At 39.3% G+C, this 13,530-nt stretch overlaps 1 protein-coding gene and 1 pseudogene across 2 annotated transcripts in view; one reads left to right on the top strand and one right to left on the bottom strand.

Moving 5' to 3' along the window:
- The first annotated feature begins 2,999 nt into the window (after positions 1-2,999).
- LRRD1 (leucine rich repeats and death domain containing 1) overlaps positions 3,000-13,530 on the top strand; it is a 36,505-nt gene continuing 25,974 nt past the window's right edge. For both annotated transcript variants that reach the window (XM_045062694.1, XM_004776441.3), the window contains exon 1: positions 3,000-3,853. The gene's annotated coding sequence lies outside the window, so the exon portion shown is untranslated. The remainder of the gene's footprint in view (positions 3,854-13,530) is intronic.
- Positions 11,764-12,453, bottom strand: LOC101677865 (annotated as a pseudogene).

Here is a 13,530-nt window from a genome sequence, read left to right as displayed (position 1 = left end):
CAGGGGCTTTAACCCACTGAGCCACCCAGGCACTCCTAAACAGCAGCTTTTAATGCCTTAAGAAAACAACAAAAAGTATGGACTTCTGGAACATCAGCAAATAATATATATTTCCAACAGTATAGTAGTGGTATAAAAACAGACATATATGTTAGTGGAATAGAATAGAGAGCCCAGAAATAAACTCACACATATTTGGCCAACCAATTTACAACAGAGAAGCCAATCATATACAATGGGAAAAGGACAGTCTCTTCAATAAATGGTGCGGAGGAAACTGGACCATTGTCTTACACTATGCACAGAAATTTAACACAGGGGTGCCTGGGTGGCTCAGTCGGTTAAGTATGTGACTGTTTTTTTTTTAATTTTTAATAAAGATTTTATTTGTTTGACAGAGATCACAAGTAGGCAGAGAGGCAGGCAGAGGCAGGGGGAAAGGAGGCTCCCCACTGAGCAGAGAGCCTGATACGGAGCTTGATCCCAGGACCCCAGGATCACGACCTGAGCCGAAGGCAGAGGCTTTAACCCACTGAGCCACCCAGGTGCCCTAAGTGTCTGACTCTTGATCTCAGCTCAGGTCTTGATCTCAGGGTTGTGAGTTCAAGCTCTGCATTGGGCTCTACACTGGGCATGGAGCCTACTTAAAAAAAATTAACAAAGTGGATTAAAAACTTGAACATAAGACCTGAACTGATAAAACTCTAAATAAAAAACATAGGGGGCAAGCTCCTTGCCATTGGCTTTGGGTGGCTTTTTGGATTTGACACCAAAACCAAAGGCAGCAAAAACCAAAAATAAACATGCGATTGTATCAAACTAAAAACTGTACAGCAAAGGAAACCATAAACAAAATGTACAGGCAACCCATGGAACAGAAGAAAATATTTGCAAGTTATATATCTGAAAAGGGGTTAATACCCCAAGTATATAAAGGACTCATACAATTCAATAGCAAAAAAAAAAAAAAAAAAAAAAATTGATTTAAAAATGGGCGGAGGATCTGAATAGATATTTTTCCAAAAACATACAAATGGCTAACAGGCACATGAAAAGGTGCTCAATATCATTAATCATCAGGGAAATGCAAATCAAAACCATAATAGATCTCACACCACACCTGTTAGAATGGCTAGTGTCAAAAGAAAAGAAATTACAAGTGTTGGCAAATATATGGAGAAAAGAGAACCCTCGTGCACTACTGGTAGAAATGTAAACTGGTGCAGCCACTATGGAAAACAGAATAGATGTTCCTCAAAAAATTACAAATAGGACTACCATATGATCCAGCAATTCCACTTCTGGGTATTTATCCAAAAGAAATAAAAACATTAACTTAAAAAAAAAAAAGACACGTATCCCCATATTCACTGCAGCATTATTTACAATAGCCAAGACACAGCAACAACCGAAGTGGCCATGAATGGATGAATGGACAAAAAAAAAAAAAAAAAGGTACCATATTTTTACAATGGAATAGTATTCAGCCATGAAAAAGAAATCTTGCCATTTGCTACAATATGGATGAATCTCGAGGGCATTATGCTAAGTGAAGTAAATCAGACAGAGAAACAAAAATACCATATGCTCTCCCTTACATGTGGAATCTAAAAAACAACAACAAAAACAAGCTCATAGATAGGGAGAATAGATTGGTGGTCGTGAGAGGCAGGGGGCGAGGGGTGGGTGAAATGGGTGAAGACAGTCTAAAAGGTACAGACTTCCAGTTATAAATAAGTCATGGGAATATAATGTACAGCATGGTGACTATAGTTAATAATACTATTGCATATTTGAAATTTGCTAAAAGATCTTAAATGTTCTCTTCACAGGAAGAAGATTTTTGTAACTATGGTGATGGATTTTAACTAGACTTAGTATGGTAATCATTTGCAACATATGGAAATATCAAATCATTATTTTTGTACACCAGAAACTAATGTTATATATCAATTATATCTCAGTTTACAAAAAAGACAAAACACAGATTTCTGCAACATCAGCAAATTACATGTATTTTCAGTAAGTTGCAAAGTTCGTAACCAGGCAGATGATATCTTGCAAATGCAATCCACAGAATGGGATATGAAAAGGCTACACATGTAGAATTACAGAAAAGGGACTCTCATTGCTTTTCATAAATTCTGAGAAGTTAATTGCATTCATTATTCAACTTTATTTATTTTATTTATTTTGGTGCAAATGGTGATTTTATTAAAACACAGAAACAGGGCAGAAAGAGCTGCTGCCCGTTATTCAACTTTAAATTTCAAAATATAATTTGGTGGTAATGCGAGGGTTTGGGAGGTCCATATACTAAAACAATTTGATAACAGTTGCAGGCTATGGAAAAGGGCTGGAGAACATGGTGGGCCAACTACCCTGATAACCAAAAGGTCTGTGACTCCTCACCAAGTTCAAGTGGCCTACTCTGTAGACAAGGTCCTCTGCAGATGAAAGGGGAGCCTTTCACATGAATCTATGGATAATATGTTTGGAGGTTTTCTGTTAATTTAGTACTCTAAGAATATTTTAAACATCACCTTCTAACAGGATGCAATAGTGTTCATCAAAAGATATGAATGAATTCAGGTAGAATTTTTAGAATGTATTTTTTCAATCATGGTAAAACACATTTTTTCAATTTTATTATATCTTAGGTATTTGTATTAGTAAATCAAGCAAGATCACTTTTAAGTTTTCCATTTCTTTTTTCTAAAAGCTCTGTACCAATAGTGAATCTTGGAACACTACATCAAAAACTAATGACATGCGGCACCTGGGTGGCTCAGTGGGTTAAAGCTCAGGTCAGGATCCCAGGGTCCTGGGATCAAGGCCCACCCCCACCCCCACCCCCACTGGGCTTTCTGCTCAGCATGGAGCCTGCTTTCCCCTCTGCCTGCCTCTCTGCCTACTTGTGATCTCTGTCTGTCAAATAAATAAATAAAATCTAAAAATAAAACAAAAAAAAAACAACAAATGACATACTGTATGGTGACTAACATAACATAAAAATTAATAATAAAAAATAAAACCCTATATTTGGTTTTCAATTACAAAGACTTCCTGTTTGTTTGTTTTTCTGATAAATGCCACGTTTTTGGTTATATTAGGCTAGGGCTAAACAGTCTTGGAACTTCAGTTTGTCCTGTTTAGATGATGGGAGAAGGCAAGTCACAGCAATCTCAGGAGCTTTTTCAAAGCATAGCCACCTCTCCTGTCCCTAGACTCATTTACCAGTTTTCTTCCTGGTAACTGCAAAGGCAGACACGCCTCCAAATCTCCAAAGCCTCGGTATCTGGGCGTCCCCTCCCGGAGCGATGAGCAGACTCATTTTCCCGGGTCCCAGGCAGCTTGCCTGCAGTCACTGACCAGTGGGTTGGGGGCCCAGCAGGAGCTGAAGAATGGCCCCCGTCGGAAACGAGACGTAAAAGTTCGGGCTCTATGAGACGGTTTGGTCGGACAGCGACAAAATGTGTCCTCCACGTCATTAGATGCCATTTCCACCATGCCTCTAACAGCCTGCTGTTAGCCCCGCAGGCAAGAAAACAAAGTTCGGTAGGATCCTGCACATAGAGTTCTCTGCCCCATAGGTGGCCACCGACACCCGTCCTGCCTGGGAAGCTGAATGGAGGCCCCCAACCCACTCGCAGGTGTCCTAGTGTGACCCGGGCCAGCTCACAAACGCGCAGGGGCGCGGCCAGTCCGAGGCGCTCGGCCACTGTCGCCCGACACAGGATCGGGGGTCAGTGCGGGGCGGAAGGCTGCCGCTATCTCCTGAGTTGCTGAATGCTCCCCTGCGCGTCCCCGCCCTGCCGGCCACCCGAGTCACTGCCACTGCGAAAGGCTCCAGGTGAAGCGAAGCGCTGTTTACTTGGGCCACCCGACAAGCCAAAGCCAGGTTTTCTTTTCCCATCTCCCCCCAGTATCTACAGCGCTTTACGTCCTCCTCTTCATACCCCCGCGACACCCACCTCTGGCGTGTGTGCACGCGCTCCCGCGTTGCTTTAGCCTCTGTTGAGTAGCTTTTATTCCACACTCCGGGAAGCAATTTGATACTGCAGGACATAACAACGTCTTGGGGTTAACACCTATGTCTTTCAAATATGTAACAAATTACAGAGGGTTGTTCAACTTAATATTTATAAAAACAGAGTTGGGATCTGCTTTTGCCTATTAGATTGGCAATATTTACTTTTAAATGAATCTCTCAGTGCTTGTGAGGAGGGGGAAAAATACTTTCTCCTATACATTTTCAAATGTTATTTATCAGCCTTTAAAATGTTCACATGATAATGATCATATAAATGATAACAGACTTCAACAGAATATTTTGCAGGCATAAATGGTAAGCTTTTCAAATATTTCATTTCAAATCATGGTATGTTAACTACAATGTATATATTGTGACGCTGGATATGTTCAATAAGGTAGTCACTAGACACATTTAGCTATTAAGCATCTGAAGTATGGCTAGTGTGACTGAGAGGCTAAACTGTAATTTTATTTAATCTAAATTGAAATGGCCACATATGGCTACTGTTATCATATTAGACAATGATACTGCATAGTAAGACCTCAATTTTGTAAAAAAAAAAAAAAAGTAATATGATATTTATCACTGGTTATCTCTAAGAAGTGGTTATAAGGGACATCACAGTTGCTTCTCCAACATCTGTTCTTCCTTTGGGTTTGGGTTGCTCTCTCAGATGTGTATATATAAATACATAAATGCATATATGTGATATCTGGGGTGAGCCATGTAGTACCATCTAAAATAGTATTACTCTGATGTCTAGCCACAGTCACTTGTTCAAAGTTGGACACCTGACCTAACTCAGGCCAACATAATAGGAGAGCTCATCTCTGACTCTGTTTCTCCTCTATTACCAGTCCCAACTGGATACAGCACTCATAATCTGTAGTACCCAGACATGGAGACCAGAGCAGCCCTTGTTTAGTAAGATTTTCATCTTACACTCTTGTTACACAAGAGTGTGAATGTACCTAATGCTACTAACTATACATTTGAATAATTAAAGTGATAAATTTTACATATATTTTACCACAATAAAAAAAAATAAGTACACTTTTACCAAACACCTGGGGAACAACACTACTATGAACTGTCATAGACCAGCAAGATCACACAATTCCATGTATGCCATGCTTACTAAAGAAAGCTCAAGGGCTAAAGCCACCCGAAAAAGCAAAAAAAACCCACAAAAAACAAACAAAAACAAAAATAAAAACAAACCCACAAAAACCAAAAGCACAATCTGGGCTGTTACAAAATGCTGAGGTTAAAACTCTACAGCCAGGGGCACCTGGGTGGCTTAGTGGGTTAAAGCCTCTGTCTTTGGCTCAGGTCATGATCCCAACCATCAAATCTAATGAGTAAGAGATCAAAAAGAAAATTTTACAGAACCTTTAGGGAACAGATTATCCCTGTAACATATAAAAGACATCAACAAACACATAATTAGGGTAAGTTACCCAGCTCAATTTATGAGGCTAACCTTGACCACAAAACTGGATAAGAACATTACAGAAAAGGAAATTATCAACAAAATTACTAATAACACAGGTATTAAAATTATTAATAAATGTTACATTTATTGATTATATTGTATATTATACTGATTATTAAAAAGCAATATATCATGACCAAGTTTGACTTATCCTCAAATGCCAGATGTTGAATAAAGAAAATCTATTAATGTAATATAATCTATTAATGTAATATACCACATTAGCAGATATTAAAAAAATAAGACAAAGATAGCTATCATTCCTTCTATTCCACATTATACTTACTGAAGTGTTTAACAAATGCAGTAGGACAATAAATGAGTCAGAGAATTGAGTAAGAGGAAGGAAATACTGCCAATATTTGTAATACTGTCTTTATAGAAAATCTAGTAGAATGTAAGAAGTTATTAGAACTCATATGAAAGTCCAGTCATATTTCTGGAGACAAGATCAACATACAAAAACAAATGGTGTTCCTATATGTGAAATTTTTTTTAAAGATTTTATTTATTTATTTGTCAGAGAGAGTGATCACAGGTAGGCAGAGAGACAGGCAGAGAAAGAGAGGGAGGCAGGATCCCCACTGAACAGAGAGCCCGACGTGAGGCTCAATCCCAGGACCCTGAGATAATGACCTGAGCCTAAGGCAGAGGCTCAACCCGTTGAGCAACCCTGGTGCCCCAATATATATGTGAATATTTTAAAAACTAAAAAAAGACATAGAAATCAGGTATCAGGGATACCTGGGTGGCTCAGTCATTAAGCATCTGCCTTCAGCTCAGGTCATGATCCCAGGGTCCTGGGATCAAGCTCTGCATCAGGCTACCTGCTCAGTGGGAAGCCTACTTCCTCTCCCACTCCCCTTGGTTGTGTTCCCTCTCCCACTATCTCTCTGTCAAATAAATAAAATAAAATCTTTTAAAAAAATCAGACATCATTCCCAATAGCAACAGAGATATACCACATTATTAAACAGGAAGAATCAATATCATCAATGTGTCACTTCTTTCCCAAATTAGTTCACAAGTTTAATTCAATTCTTATTGACATACAAGCAAGACATTTTGTGGAACTTGATGCACAGATCCTGAAACTGATCTGGCTATGTAAAGGGTTGGGAATAACCATCATAATTTTGAGGAAAAAGGATAAGGGGAAAGGACATTCTCTACCAGATACCAAGATTATAATCATTAAAATATGTGGTATTGATCCAAACTTAGACAAATAGATAAAAGGAATAGAACTGAAATTCCAGAAACAGCTCTACACATATATATATGATTGAGGCAGCATTAGAAATCAGTGAAGAGGGGCCCCTGGGTGGCTCAGTGCGTTAAGCCTCTGCCTTCAGCTGTGGTCACAATCTCAGGATCCTGGAATTGAGCCCCGCATCAGACTCTCTGCTCAGTGGGGAGCCTGCACCTCCCTCTCTCTCTGCCTGCCTCTCTGCCTACTTGTGATCTCTCTATCTCTGTCAAATAAATAAATAAAATCTTTTAAAAAATTAAAAAAAGAAATCAGTGAAGAAAGAATTTACTATTGAGTAAATAATATTGCAGAGACAATGACTAGACACATGAGAAATATTATTTTAGATCCCTACCTCATACCATAAACAAAATAATTTTCCATATGGATTAAAGAACTGTGAAAGGCAAAGCACAAATTTTTTAAACATTTCTGCTGGATATATTCCATTTGCCACTAATACCAGTTAGTCTTTTATTTATTTATTTATTTATTTAAATATATAATGTATTTTTATCCCCAGGGGCACAGGTCTGAATCACCAGGTTTACACACTTCACAGCACTCACCATAGCACATACCCTCCCCAATGTCCATAACCCCACCCTCCTCCCCCAACCCCTCTCTCCCCAGCAACTCTCAGTTTGTTTTGTGAGATTAAGAGTCACTTATGGTTTGTCTCCCTCCCAATCCCATCTTGTTTCATTTATTCTTCTCCTACCCCCTTAACCTTCCCATGTTACATCTCTACTTCCTCATATACCAGTTAGTCTTTGCTGCAAGCAAACACTTCATTAAGCTCCCAATTCTGTGAGAAAGCCAGAATTTGGGGTTGGCTCAGCTAGGCAGTTCTGATAATCATGGCTGGGTTTATCCATGCATTTGTGATCAGCTGTGATCAGTCACTCGGTGTGTTGGCTGGCTGAAAGTTGGAATAATAGCCAACTGTTTCTCATCACCCAATAAGCTAACCAGACATCACAGTGCATGGATGGTAGGGCTCTCAAAAACTGTGCAGTGTCTGAGAGCTTTCAGGCCTCTGCTTGTGTCATGTTTGCTACTGCCCCATTGGCCAAAGTTTGAGTTACATGGCCAAAGTGAGATTCAAGAGGTGAGGAAATAGACTCTACTTCTTGGGACACATGCAAACACTGGAAAAACTTGTGGCTATTTTTATAATCACCACCCTCTGATTCTGCTTTGTGCCCCAGAGGGCTAAACTGTATAGACTGCATCAAGAGTCCCTCATGCTCTCTGAACCTCAGAAGCCTAAAGGAGGCTGCATCAGAAGATAAGAAGAATGGAGGAGAGTGAGAGTGGGGGTTTATTCCCCCGGCTCTCTTTGCAGCAGCCTTGCTGCTGACTGTATTTATTTATCCAGAGTCCCAAGCTCTAGTCAGGGGGCCTTTGTCCACCGTGCCTGTCTAGATTCTCTCTCCCCTACCAGGCTTAGGAGGAACAGTGGAGCTCCCTGTACTGGCTCTGGGATAGAACACTATCTTCTGTGATTCCCTTACATTTTACCTTTGTGAATAAACTCTCTGGTAAACCTTCCTCAAATTACTCAATTTGAGTGTAGCATGTTCTCCTGTGGGACCCTGACTGATAGAGAAGTAAATATTTGAAGAACTTCTTAAGGCACAGAAGGCAAAAACTGTAAAATTAAAATATGACAAAGCATATTGTGGAAATAGAAAATTATACACCCAAATACTTTGATTCAGCTATAGTTAAAATGAAAACCATAAACCATACATTTTGAGAAACTTTTGAGTGGAGATGATTTGGACACAGTAATTTTAATAATCTTTAACATTAAGTTAAAGCAAAAGCTAAAAATATGTTGATTAAACCCCACCCTGGCTGGGTGTGGTTACGGTTCTGTTAAAGTTAGTTCTATGCATGGATAGAAGATAAATTTATTAATATGTCTCTTACTATGGACATTTATGTTATTTCCAATCTGTTACTATTATGTTTTTTTGTGTCCACTTAATTCATTCTCTATCCTAATGCCTTCTCACTGTTTTACTTTTCAAATTTTTTTTTACGGTTATTTATTTATTTGACAGACAGAGATCACAAGTAGGCAGAGAGGCAGGTGGGGGAGGGGGAAGCAGGCTCCCCGCTGAGCAGAGAGCCCCATGGGGGCTGGATCCTAGGATGCTGGGATCACGACCGGAGCCCAAGGCAAAAGCTTTAACCCACTGAGCCACCCAGGTGCCCCTAGTTTTCACATTTAAATCTATAGTCCGCTTGGGGTGCCCACTTGGGCTCAGTCATTAAGAGTCTGCTTTGGCTCAGGTCATGATCCCAGGGTCCTGTGATCAAGCCCCACATCCTGTTTTCTGCTCATCTAAGTAAGAGCCTGCTCCTTCCTCTGCCCCTGCCCTCCACACTCCCACTCCCCTCATGCTCTCCCTCTCTTGCTCTCTATCAAATAAATAAATAAAATCATAAAAAAATAAATCTATAGTCCACTTAAAATTAATTTTTGTGGATGGCAAGATACTGGTCAAATATCTTTTTCTTCCTGTATGGATTCCTAGTTGACCCAGAATGAAAAGCCATAATTTAATGGAAGCTGGCTCAAAGTGAACAAAAGGAACCCTGGGAATCCAGACAAAAGCCTGAAGCCAAGGCCTTTTTTTTTTCCTAGGAAAAGTCATCTTTGCTGTTCAGGGAGCAACACTGCAGCCATAATTTCCACAGTGATCTTAGTGCCATCTTTTTCTTAAATCAAGGTGCAAATAGAACATGGGTTTCTCCTTTTAATTTCTTTTAGTTTTCTGTGATCTTATGCTTTAGAGACATCTTTCAAAAACAGCACTTGGGTTTTGGTTTTTGTTTTTAAATCTAACTTTTAATTGGTTATTTAATCCATTCACATTTATTTTGATTATATTTGGACTTGTTTATACTTTCTTTTTGTTTAATTTCTTTTTCACTTTTTAAAAAATCTCCCAGAATATTGTTATTGTTCCTCTTCATCTTTTGTGTATTTTCCCTTAAAGTTTTTCTCTTTTTAAGTCTGGTATCTAGTCCCTCTACTTTTATTGTTGATAATAAATCTTTAAAAATTACCAAATTTTATCAATCACGCCTAACACAGTCTTAAAGCTAAACAACTTCTCATCTACCTCAGATTAAAAAAAGATTTTAGAACATTGTAGTACAGGTTTTGTTTTTATTTTATTTTGAAATAAATTTCGATTTACAGAGAAGTTGAAATATTTATCTTGGTAGAATACTTCTAACTAAACTACAGACTTTATTTGAAATTTACATTTTTTACATTAATGTCTTTTTTCTGTACAAGAGTCTAACCCCGGATCCCATATAAAATTTGGTTGTCATGTCTCCTTAGTCTCCTGCAATCTGTGACAGTCTTTGTCTTTTATGTCCTCAACATTTTTGAAGAGAACTGATCAGTTATTTTGCAGAATGTCCTTCAATTTCGATTTGGCTGATGTCTTTTCCTAATTGGATTGAGGTTACACATTTTTGGAAAGAAAACCACAAAGTGATTAGTCCTTCTCAGTCTTCCATATCTTGAAGTACATAATGTAGTGAGGATGTTGATTTTAATCACTTGGCGTGGTGGTGTTCACTGGGCCTCTACACTGCAGTTACCATTATCCTCTTAATACTCAGGGAGATTCTTGACTCCGACATTATTTCTGATATTCCAGTTCTTTTTAAATGCCATATAAAAAACACTATTATTGTTTTATAGAGACCATTATTTCTTTGAATTTACATATGTGGCTACCATTTTACTTGCCCATTATTCCACCTTGAATTTCAGATCATCCTCTGGTATCTTTTTCCTCTTAAAGTATATCTTTTAGAACTTCCTTTTGAGCAAAGCTCTTGGTGGTATAAGTTCCCAGTTTTGATTATCTGTAAGTGTTTTTTCTGGTCCTTTTATTTTTGAATGATAATTTGGTTGCATATCCAATGCAAGGTTAATAGGGACTTTCTGTCAACATTTTCAATAAGTTACTCTACTGTCCTCTAGTTTTTACTGAAGTTGCTAAGACATCTGTTCTCATCTTGTCCCTCGTCTATAGGGGTTCCTCCCCTTCTCTCTGACTGCTCTCATGATATGTTCATTGCTTCTATTGTTCTGTAGTTTTAGAATGATACTTTTTATTTATTCTGCTTGGATATATTGTATATCATGGATCTCTTGATTCATATTTTTCATTAGTTCTGGAGCATTCATAGCCAGTATTTCTTTAAATATTTCCTTTGCTCCATTATGTCCACTTTCTCCTTCTGGAATGCTAATTAAATATATGTTACTCCTTCTCAGTATATTTTTCATGCACTCTTTTATATTTTCCATCTCCTTCTCTATCTTTGCCACATTTTAGATATATATTATTGACTTTTTAATTTTTTCTTTCCGCTCTCCCACCCCCCTTTTTTTTCCCCTATGAAATAGTTTTAATATCTGCTCTGGGTTTCAGAAGTGACTTTACTCTTGTCTTAGTGAAAGCATCCTGTCTTATTGTCTAAGACTCCTGGCCCTGGTGTTCCTGGGGGATGGAGCAGGGGAAACAGGGAGAGAGGAATGAGAGTAGGAAGGGTGGCCAGGCTTCCTCGATTCTTTAGCAAACCCCTGTTTCCAGGAGGGGCAAAAGACCAGAGGAAAGAAGCCCTCGCTCTGATGGTGGCTCTCACATCCCCAACCATCATGCAGGAGCCAGAGCTGGAAGCTGGCTCAAAGTGAACAAAAGGAACCCTGGGAATCCAGACAAAAGCCTGAAGCCAAGGCCTTTTTTTTTTCCTAGGAAAAGTCATCTTTGCTGTTCAGGGAGCAACAGACAGTTTTATTCCTTATAGAAAAGCAATCAAAAAAAAAAAAAAAAAAGAAAGAAAAGAAAGAAAAAGAAAAGCAATCTGTCTGTCTCACCCTCGCTGCTGTTTGACCTGCAGGATGGTGGTCCCACATGCCTGGGCTCTAAGTACCTATCAGCCTTTTACTTTTCCTCCTCCTGATTCTTCTGCCTACTTGGACACTCTCTGTGGCAGGTCACTTCCCGTCTGCTGGAACCTTCTGGACTACACATCCCACATGTATTTGAGAGCAACTTTAAATTTAGCCATCTCATACCTGAAAAGCTTTAGCATGCAGGCCTGCTCTGGGTTCAGCACATCACCCTCCTTGCACATCTCATGGTTGTACAGTAGGGTCACCACATCTCTCTTGAGGATCCATGGAGTGGGGAACTGCTCCAGAAGTCACAGTGAAAGTTACTTTGTTTCCAGCTTGAGTGAAGTCCATTTCTGTGTATTTTGTAAAGCATTCATTCACTTCCTCCCTGGTGTGGTTGGTGAAAAGGAGACCCACCTCCACTCCTCAACTTCTTGCTGACCTGATGCAGGTTGTCTTTGTACTCGCCAGATGGGCTTCAAGCCAAGGCCACCATCATCACCTGTTTTTGCCAAAGAACATCTGGCTGTGCTTCCAGGTATTGCGATGTCTTTCAGCTTCCTGTTCTTCATGTTAGCCGCAGAGAAGAAGAAAAGGTACTTGTATATGTCTGCACATTTCCAAAGCCCTTCTATCAGGTTCCGTTTCAGTTCTAAGCCTTTCTTGGCAGTTTTGGTTAAGGAAACTTTCTTGTTGTGGTTGGATTTGGATATATCTTTCAGACACATATATTTTTTAAGATTTTATTTATTTATTTATTTGACAGAGAGCGTTCACAAGTAGACAGAGAGGCAGGCAGAGAGAGAGAGAAAGGAGGAAGCAGGCTCCCCGCTGAACAGAGAGCCCAACGAGGGCCTCAACTCGATCCCAGGACCCCGGGATCATGACCTGAGCGAAAGGCAGAGGCTTTAAGCCACTGAGCCACCCAGGTGCCCCTAGACATATTTTCTAGTGTACTAACTGTCCAGTTGTTCCAGCATCATTATTGAAAAGACTACCTTTGGGACGCCTGGGTGGCTCAGTTGGTTGGACGACTGCCTTCGGCTCAGGTCATGATCTTGGAGTCCCGGGATCGAGTCCCACATCGGGCTCTCAGCTCCACGGGGAGCCTGCTTCTCTCTTTGACCTTCTCCTTGCTCATGCTCTGTCTCACTTTCTCTCTCTCAAATAAATAAATATTAAAAAAAAAAAAAAGAAAAGACTACCTTTTTTTCAATGCTCCAAAGTCTTGTATTTTTCAAAAACCAAGTATCCATATGTCATGATCAAATGTCTGTTTCTGAGTTTTCTATACATTTTACTGATCTATTTGAATATTCTTGTACCAGTGCCATATCACCCTTTTACTATAGCCTCCTAAGAAGTCTTCATATTCAACAAACAAATCCTCTACCTGGTTTTCAATTTTTAAGCATATCATGACTCTTCTTGGCCCTTTGTCCAAAGACTTTTAAGAATCAGTTTGTCAAGTTCCACAAAAATAAGGTTCGAATTGAATTTATAATAAGATTGAATTTATAGATCAGTTTGCAAAGAAAACCACTCCATTTATTTAGGTCTTCTCCAATATCTCTCACTGCATTTTGTACTTACATGAAGTAGTATTTTTCTATAGAAGTCTGACACAGTTTTTGTTAGATTTATTCCTAGGGATTTGACATTTCTTTTTTTTTTTTAAGATTTTATTTATTTATTTGACAGAGAGAGATCACAAGTAGGCAGAGAGGCAGGCGGAGAGAGAGGAAGGGAAGCAGGCCCCCTGCTGAGCAGAGAGCCTGATGCGGGACTTGATCCCAGGACCCTGA

This window comes from Mustela putorius, unplaced genomic scaffold (assembly GCF_011764305.1).
Source record: "Mustela putorius furo isolate JIRA1106 unplaced genomic scaffold, ASM1176430v1.1 tig00003845_pilon_pilon_pilon, whole genome shotgun sequence".
Taxonomy (NCBI): Eukaryota; Metazoa; Chordata; class Mammalia; order Carnivora; family Mustelidae; genus Mustela; species Mustela putorius.
This window is presented reverse-complemented; position numbering and strand designations above follow the sequence as displayed.